Source organism: Theropithecus gelada, chromosome 15 (genome assembly GCF_003255815.1).
Source record: "Theropithecus gelada isolate Dixy chromosome 15, Tgel_1.0, whole genome shotgun sequence".
Lineage (NCBI taxonomy): Eukaryota > Metazoa > Chordata > Mammalia > Primates > Cercopithecidae > Theropithecus > Theropithecus gelada.
This window is the reverse complement of record NC_037683.1, coordinates 30,115,481-30,130,234: the sequence shown is the minus strand read 5'-3', so window position 1 is coordinate 30,130,234 and position 14,754 is coordinate 30,115,481. Positions and strand designations below refer to the sequence as shown.

The 14,754-nt window shown below is 36.5% G+C and overlaps 1 protein-coding gene across 14 annotated transcripts in view; it reads right to left on the bottom strand.

Moving 5' to 3' along the window:
• LPAR1 (lysophosphatidic acid receptor 1) overlaps positions 1-14,754 on the bottom strand; it is a 171,444-nt gene that overhangs the window by 117,759 nt on the left and 38,931 nt on the right. The window contains exon 1 of one of the 14 annotated variants that reach the window (XM_025359668.1): positions 12,711-12,809. The exons of the other annotated variants lie outside the window; for them this stretch is intronic. The gene's annotated coding sequence lies outside the window, so the exon portion shown is untranslated. Of the gene's footprint in view, positions 1-12,710; positions 12,810-14,754 lie in introns of those variants that run through there. 14 annotated transcript variants of the gene reach the window in all.

The window sequence follows — 14,754 nt, the reverse complement described above, 5'->3', positions numbered from 1 at the left end:
ATTTCTGGTATAGGTGAAACTGTCGTAACCTTTCTGGAATGCTAATATTAGGGATACGTGTGTATATGTATGGTTAGCATCAAGATCCTAAAAAGTATGCTGAATCAGAAGGCATGTGATTCCACCACTAGGAATTTATACTGTGGGAACAATATAAAGGACAAAGAGTTTGGTACAAGGATGCTTAATGCAATATCATGTATGATAGGAAAATTTTGGGAACAGTCTAAGCATCAAGTAATACAGTACTTGGCAACCTTGTTATTAAAACTACATTTACATTCAATTCAACTATCATATAATATCTATTCAATTATGTTTATTCTATATAATATATTGCATATATAATAGGTATTATTTTCAGTTATATAATACATATGTTTATATAATATATATGTTTATATAATATTTCAACCACCAATAATTTCATCTCTAGCACTATCAATAACACTCCCTACTCCCTGGCTCCCTACTCACCAAATTATTCTTTAAAAACCTCAGTCTCCAAATTTCGGGGGAGACTGATTTGAGTAATAAAACTCCAGTCACCCATTCAGCTGGCTCTATAAGAATTAAACTCTTTCACTATTGCAATTCTCCTGTCTTAATAAATCAGTTCTATCTGGAGAGTAGGTAAGGAGAACTCATTGGGCAGTTACACCATAGAAAACCCTGTGTAACCTGCACATATATATAAAAAGTTGGTCCTCCATATCTGTGGGTTTCACATATCATGAATACTGTATTTTTGATCTGCATTTGGTTGGAAAAAAATATGCATATAAATGGATCTGCACAGTAGAAACCCATGTTGTTCACGGGTCAACTGTACATGTATTTGGAGTCCCCAAAGGAAAGAAGGAGAGTGAAAAAACAAGGATAAAAATAAAAACTGTAAACCCACAGACTCAACAAGCTCAACGAAGCATAAGCACAAGAAACAAAAAATAATTAATGCACAATCAAATTTACAAAACCATAGCGATGAAATCTTTGAAGTCACTGGATTAAAAAAAAAAAAAACAACGACATGTAGCATAGAGAGGAACAAGGATAAGAATGACAGCAGATTTCTCATCAGAAACAATCCAAGCAAAAAGATGGGGGATCAACATCTTTAAAATAATGGGAAGTGGGGGGAACAATCAATCTAGAATTTTATACACATAAAAAAATGTTCAGAGGTGAAAGTAAAACAAAAATATTTTCAAACATACAAAAGGTGAAAGAATTCATAAGCAGACATTGGACTATAAGAAATGTTAAAAAGAAGTTCATCAGACAGAAGGAAAATTATACCACATGAAAACATGGATCCTCATAAAGAAATGAAGGATACCAAAAATATTAATAGTAATAACATGGATAAATATAAAAACCATTTTATTATATAAGTATCTTAAAAATATAATTGACAACAACTCATAGAAAGAAAAAATATTTGCAAATCATAAGGGACTTGTATCCAGAATAAAGAACTCCTGCAATTCAATAATAAAAAGACAAGCTAATTTTAAAATGATCAAATATCTGAATAGATATTTTTCTAAGAAAATAGACAAATGGCTAACAAGAATATGAAAAGACACTGGATATCCTTTAGCCATTAGGGAAACAAAAGTCAAATCCACACTTCATAACTACTAAGATGGCTATAATTTAAAAGACATAATAACAAATGTTGGTAAGAATGTGAAGAAATTGGAAACCTTATACATTGCTGATGGGAATATAAAAGGTGCAGCCACTGTGAAAATCTGGTAGTTCCTCAAAATATTAAATAGCATTTTCATATGACCTAGCAATTCCACTCCTAAGTATATGCCCAAAAGAACTGAAAATATATATCCACACAAAAACTTCTCCAAGAATATTCATAGAAGCATTACAGAATCATCAAAAAGTAGAAGTAATCCAAATGTCTATCAACTGTTGAAAGGATAAAGTTAAATATGGTATTTTCAAACAATGGAATATTATTGGGCAACAACAACAAAGGAAAGAAAGATACATACTACAACATGCAGTATTGTGTATTTTTTTCTAAGTGAAAAGCCAATCAAAAAAGGCCACAAATATATGAGCCTGTTTACATGAAACGTCCAAGATAAGTAAATCTATGAGAAAGAAAGTAGATTCGTGTTTTTCAGGAGTTTGGAAGAGGATAAATAGGGAGTGATTGAAAAAAAATATGAGGTTTCTCTTGGAATGATAAACATTTTCTGAGCTTGATTGGGGTGATAGTTGCACATTATCTATCTATCTATGTATCTATCTATCTATCTATCTATCTATCTATCTATCTGTCTATCTATCTGGAGGCAAGGATTGGCTATGTTGCCCAGGCTGGCCTTAAACTCCTGCACTCAAGTGATCCTGTCTCAGCGTCCTGAATAGCTGGGACTACAGGCACATGCCACTGCTGCAGAACTCTTAATATATCAAAAACTACTGAATTTAAATGGTTGGCTTTTATGGTATTAAATTATATCTCAATAAAGTTATTCTAAAAAAAGATAATGAAAATAATAACAATAGAGTTTTTTACAAAAGTTTTAAAAAGCAGGGGAGTAAAGTAAGTATACTGTACTATTGTAAAGTTCTTGTACTATACATAAAGGGATACAATGTCACTTAAAAGTTGACTACAATAAATTAAAGCCTACTGCACACACTGAATCAACCACTAAAAACAAAATAAATAATTGTGGCTAATAATCCAATAAGAAGATAAAATAAAATCATAAAGTACACCAAATCCAAAAAACAAAAGAGAACAAATGTGACAAATAGACAAAAGCAAGACGATAGATTTAAACATAACCATGTGGAAACACATATATATATATACACTCATTAAATGAAAGTGGTCTAAACAACTCAATTAAAAGGCATAGATTATGAGACTGGATAAAAGAGCAAGACACAACTATATGCTCCCTACATGAACCATACCTTAAATATGAAGACACAAATAGATTAAAAGTAAAAGGATAAAAAAAAGAAATACCCAGCTAACACTAAACAAAACCAAGCTGAAGTGCCAATATTAAAAGCTAACAGAGTAGATTTTAGAGCAAAACATATTACCAGGGATTTTTTTTAAAAAAAGTTATTTCATAATGATAGTCTCTTTATCAAGATGACATAACAATCCTACAAGCATATGTATCTAATTACAGATTTTTGAAATATATGGAGTAAAAACCCGTAACTGGAGAAATAAACAAATCTACAAATATAGCCAGAGATAAATACTCCTCAGTCATTAATTAACAGAACAGAAAAAATCAGTAAGGATATGAGACTTGAACAATACAGTCGACTTGATCTAATTTGACATTTTGAAAAGACTCAACCCAACACCAGACTACACATTCCTTTCAAGAACAAAAGAAATCTGTAGGAATATAGACCATGTTCTGGGCCATAAAACAAGTCTCAACAAATTTAAAAGAATTTGAGTCATAAAAAGTCTGTTCTCCGACCACACTTAAATTATCAATAACAGAATGATCTCTGGAAAATCATCAAAGGCTGGAAAATAAGTAATATATCTCTATATACCTTATAAATCAAAGAAGTCAAAGGAGGTAATTAAAAAATACTTTGAATTGAATATTTTGAATTAAATGAAGATGAAAACAAAACATGTCAAAATTTGTGGGATGCCACTAAACCAGTGCCAAAGAGGAAAATCATAGCATTAAACACCTATACAACAGAAAAGAAGAAAAGTCTCAAATAATGACCTCATCTTTTACCATCAGAAACTAGAAAAGGATAATCTAATTAAAATCAAAGTAAGCAGGAAAAAATAAAATAGTAGATAATTATACAGAAACTAGAAAACAAATCCAAAAGACGTTTCTTTAAGAATATCAATACAATTGCTAACCCTCTAACCAGATTAGTCAAGAAAAAAGGTGAGAAGATATAAATGACTAATAATAAAATTGAAAGAGGGGTCATTACTATTGTCCCTGTCAGAGACATTAAAAGTATAAGAAATGATTAAGACAGTGTAGTATGGCCTTTTTTCCACTTTTAAAAATGAAGTCACAATTTTAAAATCATAATGGAACTATTAGATATCCGTAAGCAAAACTATAAACTGAAAAAACAAACTTTGATTCATACCTCATACCATATACAAATTTTAACTGAAAAGAGTCATAAACCTAAATGTAAAACTTAGAACCATAAAACTTCTAGAGGAAAACATGAGAGAAAATCATTGTGTACTTTGGGTAGGCAACGTTTCCTTAGATAAGATACCTGTGAGACACAGCAACAAATGTAAAAAGACATATTTGCTCATTTCTGCTTGTCAGCATACCCTCCCAAAGCCCCTGACTCTGTGACAATGTGCAGCTCTCCAGAAAGTTTCATCGAAGACAAAACAGAATAAAGAACAGGGCCTCCCACCCTCCAGCTCTTGCCTGAATCACTGTATTCCTTAAAAGATAAACGGCTCCTTAAAAAAAAAAAAAAAAAAAAAAAAAAAAGATAAACGGCTCTAGTCCTTGCCTTGCTTTTTCCTACACATAAGAGAACACCTGACAGGGTTAGTGATTATGCCTCTGTAATCTGTAACTAGATAGACTCTTGCACCCAAACTGATGTGATTTTATATGTACTGAACCTGTATATAACCTGTGAGTTGAAACACTATTTTGGAGCAGTGTGATAGAACCTTTCTGGGTTTTTGTTTGTTTGTTTTTGTTTTTGGATGGAGTTTCACTCTTGTTGTCCAGGCTGTAGTGCAATGGCACGATCTCGGCTCACCACAACCTCTGCCTCCCAGGTTCAAGCAATTCTCCTGCCTCAGCCTCCCAAGTAGCTGGAATTACAGGCATGTGCCATTTGTATTTTTAGTAGAGACGGGGGTTTCTCCATGTTGGTCAGGCTGGTCTCGAACTCCCGACCTCAGGTGATCCGCCCACCTTGGCCTCCCAAAGTGCTGGGATTACAGGTGTGAGCCACCGTTCCTGGGCAATAGAACCTTTCTGAAGGACTCCCCCTAGGCTGTAGTCCTCAGGCTATAGCTCTCAGTAAGACTTCTGAATAAAACTAACTTACAATTCTTTAAAAGCTTGTTTTTTTTCTTTAGTCAAAATATCAAAAGCATGATCTATAAAGAACAAATTGAAAAACTGAACTTCATTTAAATTTACTTTTTAAAAGACATTGTGAAGTAAATTAAATGGCAAGCCACAAACTGGGAGAAAATACTTTCAAAGTATACGTTCATAAGGAACTTGTATCCAAAGTACATAAGAAATTTCAAAATTCAAAAAGGGGCAAAAGATTGGGACAGTTTACCAAAGATAATATACAGATGGCAGATAAGCATAGAAGAGCAATTAGGAAAAATGCAAATTAAAACCACAATGAAACACCACTACATGTCTATTAGAATGGATAAAACTGAAAAAACCAACCATACCAAGTGTCAGTGAGGATTTAAAGAAGCTGCAACTCTTACACACTGATGTGGGAATGTAAGATAGAATCAGTGTGGAAAATAATCTGACAGTTTCTTTAAAAGTTAATTATCCACTTCAGCCATTTTACTTCTAGGTATTTACCCAAGAGAAAAGAAAGTATTTATCTATACAAAGACTTGAGCACAAATGCTTCTAGTAGTTTTATCTGTAAATAGCCAAAAAACTGGAAACAGTTCAAATGTCAATTCATAAATGAATGGACAAATTGTTACATATCCATAAAACAGAAGACTACTCAGCAATAAAAACAAATGAACTACTGGTATACATAATACTATCTATCACTCTCAAAATAAGCCAAGTGAAAGAAGCCAGACAAAACACAGCACTTACTGTATGATTCCATTATATAAAACTGTAGACAATGCAAACTAATTTATAGTGACCAAAAGCAGTTCAGTGGTTGCCTGGGAGTACAAGAGCAGAATGACATGGGGGAAGGATTTCAATAGCAGAAAAGTTGAGGAGTGTTGGATATGTCCACCATTTTCATTGCAGTGATAATTTTGAGAGTATATACATATGTCAAAACAAATCAAATTGTATAAATATATGCAGTCTATGTTATCAATGAAAACATTAAAAGAAAGCATAAGTCTTAAAGAAAAATGCTATTTTACAACTTTTTAAAATGTAATATTTAAAGAACATTCTCCTTAAATGGCAAACTCTGGCATACAAGAAAATATGACCACTAACCACAAACTAATTTTTTTAATATACTTTAAGTTCTAGGGTACATGTGCACAATGTGCAGGTTTGTTACATAGGTATACATAGGCCATGTTGGTTTGCTGCATCCATCAACTCGTCATTTACATTAGGTATTTCTCCTAACTATCCCTCCCCCAGCCCCCACACACTGACAGGCCCCAGTGTGTGATGTTCCCCTGCCTGATACCACAAACTAAGTTTTAAAAACTATACGTTTGTAACAATGCAAGGGCAACCCAGTGCAGCATGTCAGAGTCTAAGTGAAGTGAAGAGGATATCCCCATGGGAAGGCAGCCCAGAGTTTGTGTCAAAGCCTGAAAGATGAGGGGTCAACCAGGAGAGAAAGACTGGGGTAATCCAGGAGAGAAGGAGAGAGGTTTTCAATAGAAATAGAAATAAAAACAGTTATCAATGTGTGTGTTGCACAGTGAGAAGCTTGGGAGTAGTGATATCCCAATAACAATGAGCACACCTAACACTTATATCTTGGTCTCTTAATACCATTCTCTACAGAAAGGAGCCAGGCTCCTTGGAGATATGTCTGCTCTTCAGATTAGGGAAATACATGATGTCTTGGACATCTTGAGCAGACAGTTAAGACAGCACTTAAAGAATTATGTAGACATGTAAAAAGGACAAGGAAACTAGTTTCAAAGGTACTCACTGGTCTAATTATTTCTAACTTTGAAAACAAAAAAAGAATCCATAAGTTCATTTTAATATAAATAAAAGTTTGACCAAAAAAATGATATTTACAGAGACTCAAACACTTCCCTACAAAATACTTACTATAAAATGCAAAATAATAACTTCACAGTAAGTAAGTCTGGAAGACATCACCTTAATCAAGTGATTAAAATAATATCACCAATAATGGAGCAAATCAACAGTGTGTGCCACCTGATGAAATGCAATGAGAATATCACTTCTGTCATATTCCTGCCAAAAGTTCGAAATCTGAATTGAATCAACAGGAAACATGAAACAAACCCACTGAGGAACATTCTATACAATAAACAGCCTATAATCAAGAGATCAAGGGTTATAAAAGCCAAGAAAAAACTGAGAAACTATTCCATAATAAAGTAGACTTAGAAAAGACCTAGTAATAAATACAATGCAAGATGGTTAGCTGGATACTTCACTATCGAGGATATTGTTGGGACAATATGAGAAAATTTCAATGGGATCTGATAATTAGATGATAGTAAGATAACAGGGTTAATTTACTGATTTCAGTGGTTGCTTTGTGAGTATGTTGAAGAATGTGCTTGTTTGTGAGAAAAACAGAGTATTTGAGGATGTTAGAGCATCCGTGTAAACAATTCACTCTTAATTGACTTAGGAAAATAAAAGGTTCTTCACACTTTTTTTTTTTACTGTACTTGCAACTTTTCTATAAGTTTGAGGGAGGCAGAGTAGAGGAGCAGAGGAAGTAGCAGGGCTAGAAGGAGAGGCAGTCATCTTACATAAAATAATTGTAAGTGGAAGAGAGGGTTCATGTGTCACTACTAACCACAAGAATAGACATCCCCAAGATCTGGCTAGAAGTGACTATTACAAAGTACATGACTACCCCAGACACACATGTGCCTGATTTTAGAGAAGACAGGAAAAGATGTCTCAAACAAATCACAAACTCTAAGAGGCATGTTGCCAAAAGTCAAATGGGTCTTCTGAAAAAGGAGAAGTCTAGACCACAGTCAACAGTGCAGGCAGCATCATACCACCAGGTTTAGCTGTGTTTTCAAAAAAGCTAAAGAAATATCACAGTATTAGAAAGATACATTTATGTTCAACACAAAACAAAGATAAAAGCAGATGCTCCAGCAATGTGGCCGTAAGTACTTCTGTTTCCAGGATACATGTCACATGAGAAATGTGACGAGGTACCATGTTCTTTGAAGATGGTACATTATGAAATTTCTTCTGCCTACCAGTGAGACTAATCTCTTCCAGATGTTGTTTGGCCCAAATGTGCTATTCAAATATATGAAAGTTTTGTTTATTTTCAAAGTTTGAGAGCCAAATAAGAAAGCCAGTTTCCTTCACCAGCCTCTAATTAAACTGGAGATAAAAGCTTAAAAAAAAATCAGTATATAACCTAAGTCTAGACTTATACATCCTGCCCAAAGTTTTTGAGCGGGGGACGGGGAAGAAAATAAGACCTGTGGAATACAATCCTAGTATCTACTTCAGCATGGGAAAAATAATGAGACGCTTGAATTTCATTTCCTTTCCTGCTCCCAGCATATTACCATTCTTCCTCATTGAAAACCCTCTTGGCAATACCTCTCTAAAACAGTAAGTATAGAGGGGAATCTAAAGAAAACTAGTATTGTGCTAGAGGATGAATTATTCCCAGCTGGGTAGAGGATATGTAAATACTCCGGCTTCCTGAGAAGTCATATACGTGATTTTACCAACTTGAGGGGGCACCAAGAAAGAGCTGGCCTCATTCTTTGATATACAATTCTATGAATAACATCTCAAACGTTACCACTCTGTTGAAGAAATCAGGAAGTGAAGCAAAGGGAATTAAGTGACTTTTCTCTGTTCACCATGATTTAGTAACTATGAAAATCACCAGAAAAGGGGGGAGGGGTCCCCTCTCTAACTTATGTGAGTGGTTAACTCCTGTTTTCCTGTTATGAAAGAGTTTGAAAGATAATAGTGGACACTTTTAAAAATAATGGCTGAAGTATTTTATCAGGAAAGCAGCAGAAAATGGAAGGGAAAAGAAGCCTCTTTTTTAATAAACTATGAGAAGATAGTAAAACCACAAAGTAGCCACAAAGTCCCTATGTCTGAACATGACCTAAAAACCAACTGGAGACCTAAAAACAGCTGTGAGGCCCCACTTGAAAGACTTCTATCTGCTAATTGGCCTGAAAGATGCTGTCCTACATGTCCAAAAAACACAGGGGGATAGTCCAAATATGTAGAGAATAGAGAATGTCACACAGAAAACTTCTAACTAGTGTGAAAAGGGATTTGATGACCACTCCAAAAAAGAGATAAGGTATTATGACATTAGAAAGGGAATTCTGGGCTGGGTGTGGTGGCTCACGCCTGTAATTCCAACACTCTCCGAGGCCAAGGCAGGAAGATCACTTGAGACCAGGAGTTCAGGACCAGCCTGGCCAACATGGCAAGATGTCATCTCTACTTAAAAAATAATAATAGCCGGGCATGGTGGCTCAAGCCTGTAATCCCAGCACTTTGGGAGGCCGAGACGGGCGGATCACGAGGTCAGGAGATCGAGACCATCCTGGCTAACATGGTGAAACCCCGTCTCTACTAAAAAATACAAAAAACTAGCCAGGCGAGGTGGCGGGCGCCTGTAGTCCCAGCTACTCGGGAGGCTGAGGCAGGAGAATGGCGTAAACCCGGGAAGCGAAGCTTGCAGTGAGCTGAGATCTGGCCACTGCACTCCAGCCTGGGTGACAGAGCAAGACTCCGTCTCAAAAAAAATAATAATAATAATAATAATAAATATAAAAATATTTTTAAAGGAAGGGAATTCTGAAACAAAAGGAGTCCACTTACAAAAAATTAAGTTTTACTAAACCGATATTCCCTAACAAATCTGGGAGAAGAAGAAACAACCAGACTCAGTGGCTGTGGGTTTGACCTGACCAAGAATTTCCTGGGGCTTGAGAAGGAAGCATGTGCCAAATGGCTGAGGTTAGAGTGACTGTTGTTTTAAGCCAAGTCATAGCGATAAAATGAGCAGGTGGCAAGTCTCTAAATCTTTTGTATTCCCAGATTTCCCCATTTTACAGTAATATAGTGCTGGGGGCAAGGGATAAAATGTGATGTGTTCAAGCCATTGCAGAGAAGTGGCTCCAAGGGTATAATTTTAGATTTCTAAAAGGCCAGTTCTCCAAAGAACTACCCCAGTTTCTTTCGGTGGTGACTGTGGAGGTAACTGAAGTGACATACGAGGACCCTTCTCCTTCTGGGGTCTGATGGTCTCGTTATGGAGACTGATCTCTGATCCAAGTTACATGAACTCCTCCTCTCAGCTGGAATTCATAGCACCACACTGATTTCCTTTGGCCCCAAGCCCAAATTGCAGCTGTTCGTACTTATTCGTGGTATGGTGTATTTTGAAATGAAATGAACCAGATTTTTCCTACTGCCTATGTCAGTGCCTGGTATTGGGAAAGATTAACTCTTTCACAGTCAGGCTACCAACAACTGTATTGTGTCTATGAAAAGAAGGACACTATAAAGAAGACACTGATCCCAAGCTGGGAAAGAGTCCATCAAGAAGCCCATTTCAAAGCAAAGGACAGATATTTCATCATTTACTTAGTTTTGGAGCCTCATCTACTTCCAAATAAGTTTCAGATATGTTACAGAAGATTATAAAGAACACGAGTCATGGACTAAAGTAAGCAAGGGAAATAGGTATTTCAAAACTGAGTGCAAAATTTTACTCTGAGCTCTCTGGTAACCAAAGCAAAAGGGAAAATGAAGAGTTGCATATGAACTATTGAGAGAAAGAGATGTTATTTTCTTCTACTAAATCCTAGTAAGAGTTATCAAATGGTATAAAATATACAAAAATATTAATATGGCTATTTCTTCTTTATCAACTCTCAGTGAAAGCTGAAGATAAAAATAAATGGTTCTTGCATGGTATAGCGCCCATGAAACTTAAAACACAAAACAAAACCAGACTTAAACAAAACAGAGTTTTTGATTTAGTAGAACCTAGACACCTGTATTTTTTTAAGTCTCCTTAATTCTGAAGCATATATCTGATTACATGCCATTATCTTAAATCAGAGTTCTTCACAGATACTTGGACTAGAACAAATGTATTATATTCTACATTTATTGCTAGTAAGTGATCTAATATGATACAAGGTGAGCAGAGCAAGCTTTACTGCAGAATATAGTAACACTGAGTCCTATGTCTTCTCCAAAGCTGGTGAATAAGATGCTGTATGAGAGAGAACCAAGAATCTGTATTTTAACAAGCACCCAAAGTGGGTCTAGGTTGAAAGCTAGGGGTGTTAACTACTGCATTACACCAGTGGTTCTCAAATTGTAAAATGTGGCACACAGAATTCACTGGAGGGCTTGTTCGAACACAAATGTATGAGCCCCACCCCATTGCATGTCTGATTCAGTAGGTCCGGGGTGGATGCAAGAATTTGCATTTACTAACAAGTCTCCAGGTGATGCTGGTGCTGGTCATGGGGCCACACTTTAAGACCCACTCACTAAACTGTCCATTTAATAAATCAGTGGCTTCACATGGTCTTTAATAGAACTGGAAATAATAATTTGAAATAATATATAATTCAAGACTAAAGTCTCTGATAAGTATCTTAAGTGTTTAGTATTGTTGATTAGAAACAGTTTTAAGTGCTTTTAATACCTGGCATAAAAGACAACTTTGGCATTTTAATTAATTAATAAATAAATAAAGTGGACTTTCATCCAAACTAAAGCCCATTCCACTTGGTCAATTATAAGGACTGCCAGAAATACTGTTTTAGGAGAGAACGTTTGAATGATTCAATAAAGACTATAACTGAAACACCGTGGACCAGTGGAAAAAAGAATTGAGGGCAGGTGTTACCATTTATAAATCTTGGACGTTAAAAATACACACACATGTTTAATGAAATTCCTAAGAGCATGTTAAGTTTGAGAACTTCATCCCGGCAAGCATCTACAACAATAAGGGAGCTGCAAATGTACCTCCACATTATATGACTTGATCTGTAGCATAAAGGTATTTAGTGTAATCCATCTGAATCTGAATTTTGGAGGGTGCCGCCCAAGGCAACAGATTTAGTTTTGACAAAGTCAATAGCAAGTTCTCCTTAAATAAAAGAATTGGCCAATAGGTCTGAGGATTCTTAAATTCATTTTCTGTTCATGAGCATAAGATCACACTATAGCTCTATCGGAAAGGCAATATCTAATGCATAGATAGATTTCTTAAGTTATTAAATCATAGATTCAAAAGAAGGCATAAGGCTGTGGACACAGGTGGATTTTATACCATTTGGAAATGGAACTTGATCTGTCAAAAGATAACTCCCATATACTACAATATTCTCTGGATGGCTGTATCAATCCTCTTAAGAAACATTAAAGTCTAAAATCTTCATGATCAGTCACCTCAACCCAGAGACATTTTATTAAGATCAAAACCTATGGTGAAATTAATATATCCCGCAAATGGTCATAAAGTGACTTCTGAATAAAGACAACATCAGCCCCAATTCCCCAATATGTCCATATCCAATTTCCACTCAAAATATACATGAAGACAAAAACTCAAAATAGCTAAGAAACCAAGAATAACAGCCAGCCATTTATAAGAACCTGGGAGTAATATCTATTAAGTACAGTGCAGATGGAACTGAATTAAAAGCAATTGGCGTCCAATGAATGCTTTGCTTGCTAAAAAAGAACAGCTAGAAATAAATTAGAAGGTTCAGACCTCCCCCACCCTACCTCATTTTCCAGAACACTGGAATCAGCAGGAATGAGCAGCAACAGCATCCCCACACTGTGCAGCCCTGCTTTCTAAAACAACCAAACAGCTATCCACTTGTCTTAGTCAGTTCAGGCTGCTATGAAAGCTACCACAGACTGGGTGGCTTAAACAACAAACATTTCTTTCTTACAGACCTGAAGGCTGGAAGTCTAAGACCAGGGTGCCAACAAAGTTGGGCTCTGATGAGGGCCCTCTTCAGGGTTGTGGTCTGTGATCTTCTCATTATAGCCTCACAAGTGGAAACAGGGCTAGAGAGCTCTTCTGGGGTCACATTTAATGAAACTCCTAAGAGCATGTTAGGACAGGGTCTTGCTGCCACCCAGCCTGCAGTGGCGCGATCGTACCTCACTATAGCCTTAAACTCCCAGGCTCAAGTGATTCTGCCACCTAAACCTCCCAGGAAGCTGAAACTACAGGCACACACCACCACGCCAGGCTAATTTTTTTAAATTGTTATTAATAGTAGACACAGGGTCTAGCTGTGTTGCCCAGGTTGGTCTCAAACTCCTGAGTGCAAGCAAATCTTCTGCCTCAGCCTCCCAGAGTGCTGGGATTACAGGTGTGAGTCAACACACCGGGTGTAGTGTCTCTTTTATAAGGCCCCTAATCTCATTCATGAGGGCGGAGCCCTTATGACCTAATCACCTTCTAATACCATCACCCTGGGGACTGAGATTTCAACATATGAATTTCAGGGAGACACAATCTTCAGTCCATAACACTGCTATTCTTCCCTTTCTCTTACCCCTTTCAGAAGTTCTGTACAAAGAAGTTTTTTCATAAATCAGTAAGCACAATAAACAATCTACTGGTTGGTTCATGGCCTCCTGAATATGGGAGAACAGTAGTCCAGTTCTAAAGGAGCTGGGTACAAGAATTCTAACATGAAAAATTTCCTTGTCACTAACCAAATCTCTTAGCATTGACTTGTGACTGAGGAAACAACGGGCTCCACTTTGATCGGGTGACTTCTTAGGGGCATGGGGCCAGGGTTTTCTCCTGTTTCAGCAGTCAGGGCCCAGAGCCTCCAGAGGTAGTCACCGGGATCACCCTTGTCAATGGTGCCAGCTCCTCACTTGCACAAAGGCACCAGGCTAAAAGGAGAGCCATGGCTGCAATCCAGCAAGGACTGCACTACCGCCCCCAGCCATGTGCCTCAGTGTGAGCTGTGCTCGCCCAAAAGAATAAGCCTTCTGAAACCAGGCAGGAACTAGGCAGCTAGTAAATGGGGCATGGTTAGAACTCCAAAGTCTAAGCCCGCATTGTCCAATATGATGGTTGCTCTTCTACGTGCACAGTGCAGAAATACAACATTTTCCATTATCGCAAAAATCTGTTGGACGGTGCTGGAATCCTGTCCACAAAAATTACGAAGTGGAAGGACACTTCGCCACTTTTCAATTAAAATGGAAATACTCTTATTCTCTCCTACAAAATACAGTCTCCAGAGAGGTCGGTCATTTTGGAGTCAGAATTAAATCTAACTAAATGCCTCTAAAACAATGAAAACATTAAGACAGCTAGTACGCTAAGCTCATAATAACCCCTTTTGTTCACTGTGTGTTTCCTATGTTTTAATATGCTAAAATCAAACACATGGAAATGCTGAGCTGTTTTAAATAATACTCCTCAAAAAGGAATAGGGTTCTCATTAGAAGCATTTTCTTCAATATCAGGAATAACAAGAATCTCACTATTACTCCTATTATTCAACACAGTTCTAGACAGGCTAGTTAATTCAATGAAACAAGACAACAATAAATAACATGCAAGGAGTAAAAGAGTCAAAACTCTCCTTATTTGTAATCAAAATGATTATTTAAATTCAAAGTCCAAGAAAGTCTACAGATGAACCTGCTCCAAAATTTCCAATGAAATGCTAAGGACCAAAACAGTCAATACAAATTAAGAGAACAGAAGTAGAAGACTTGACCTACCAATGAGTAAGATATATAAAAAGCCATATAATGAAGGTAAAGTGACAATTGTTCCAGGCTAGAC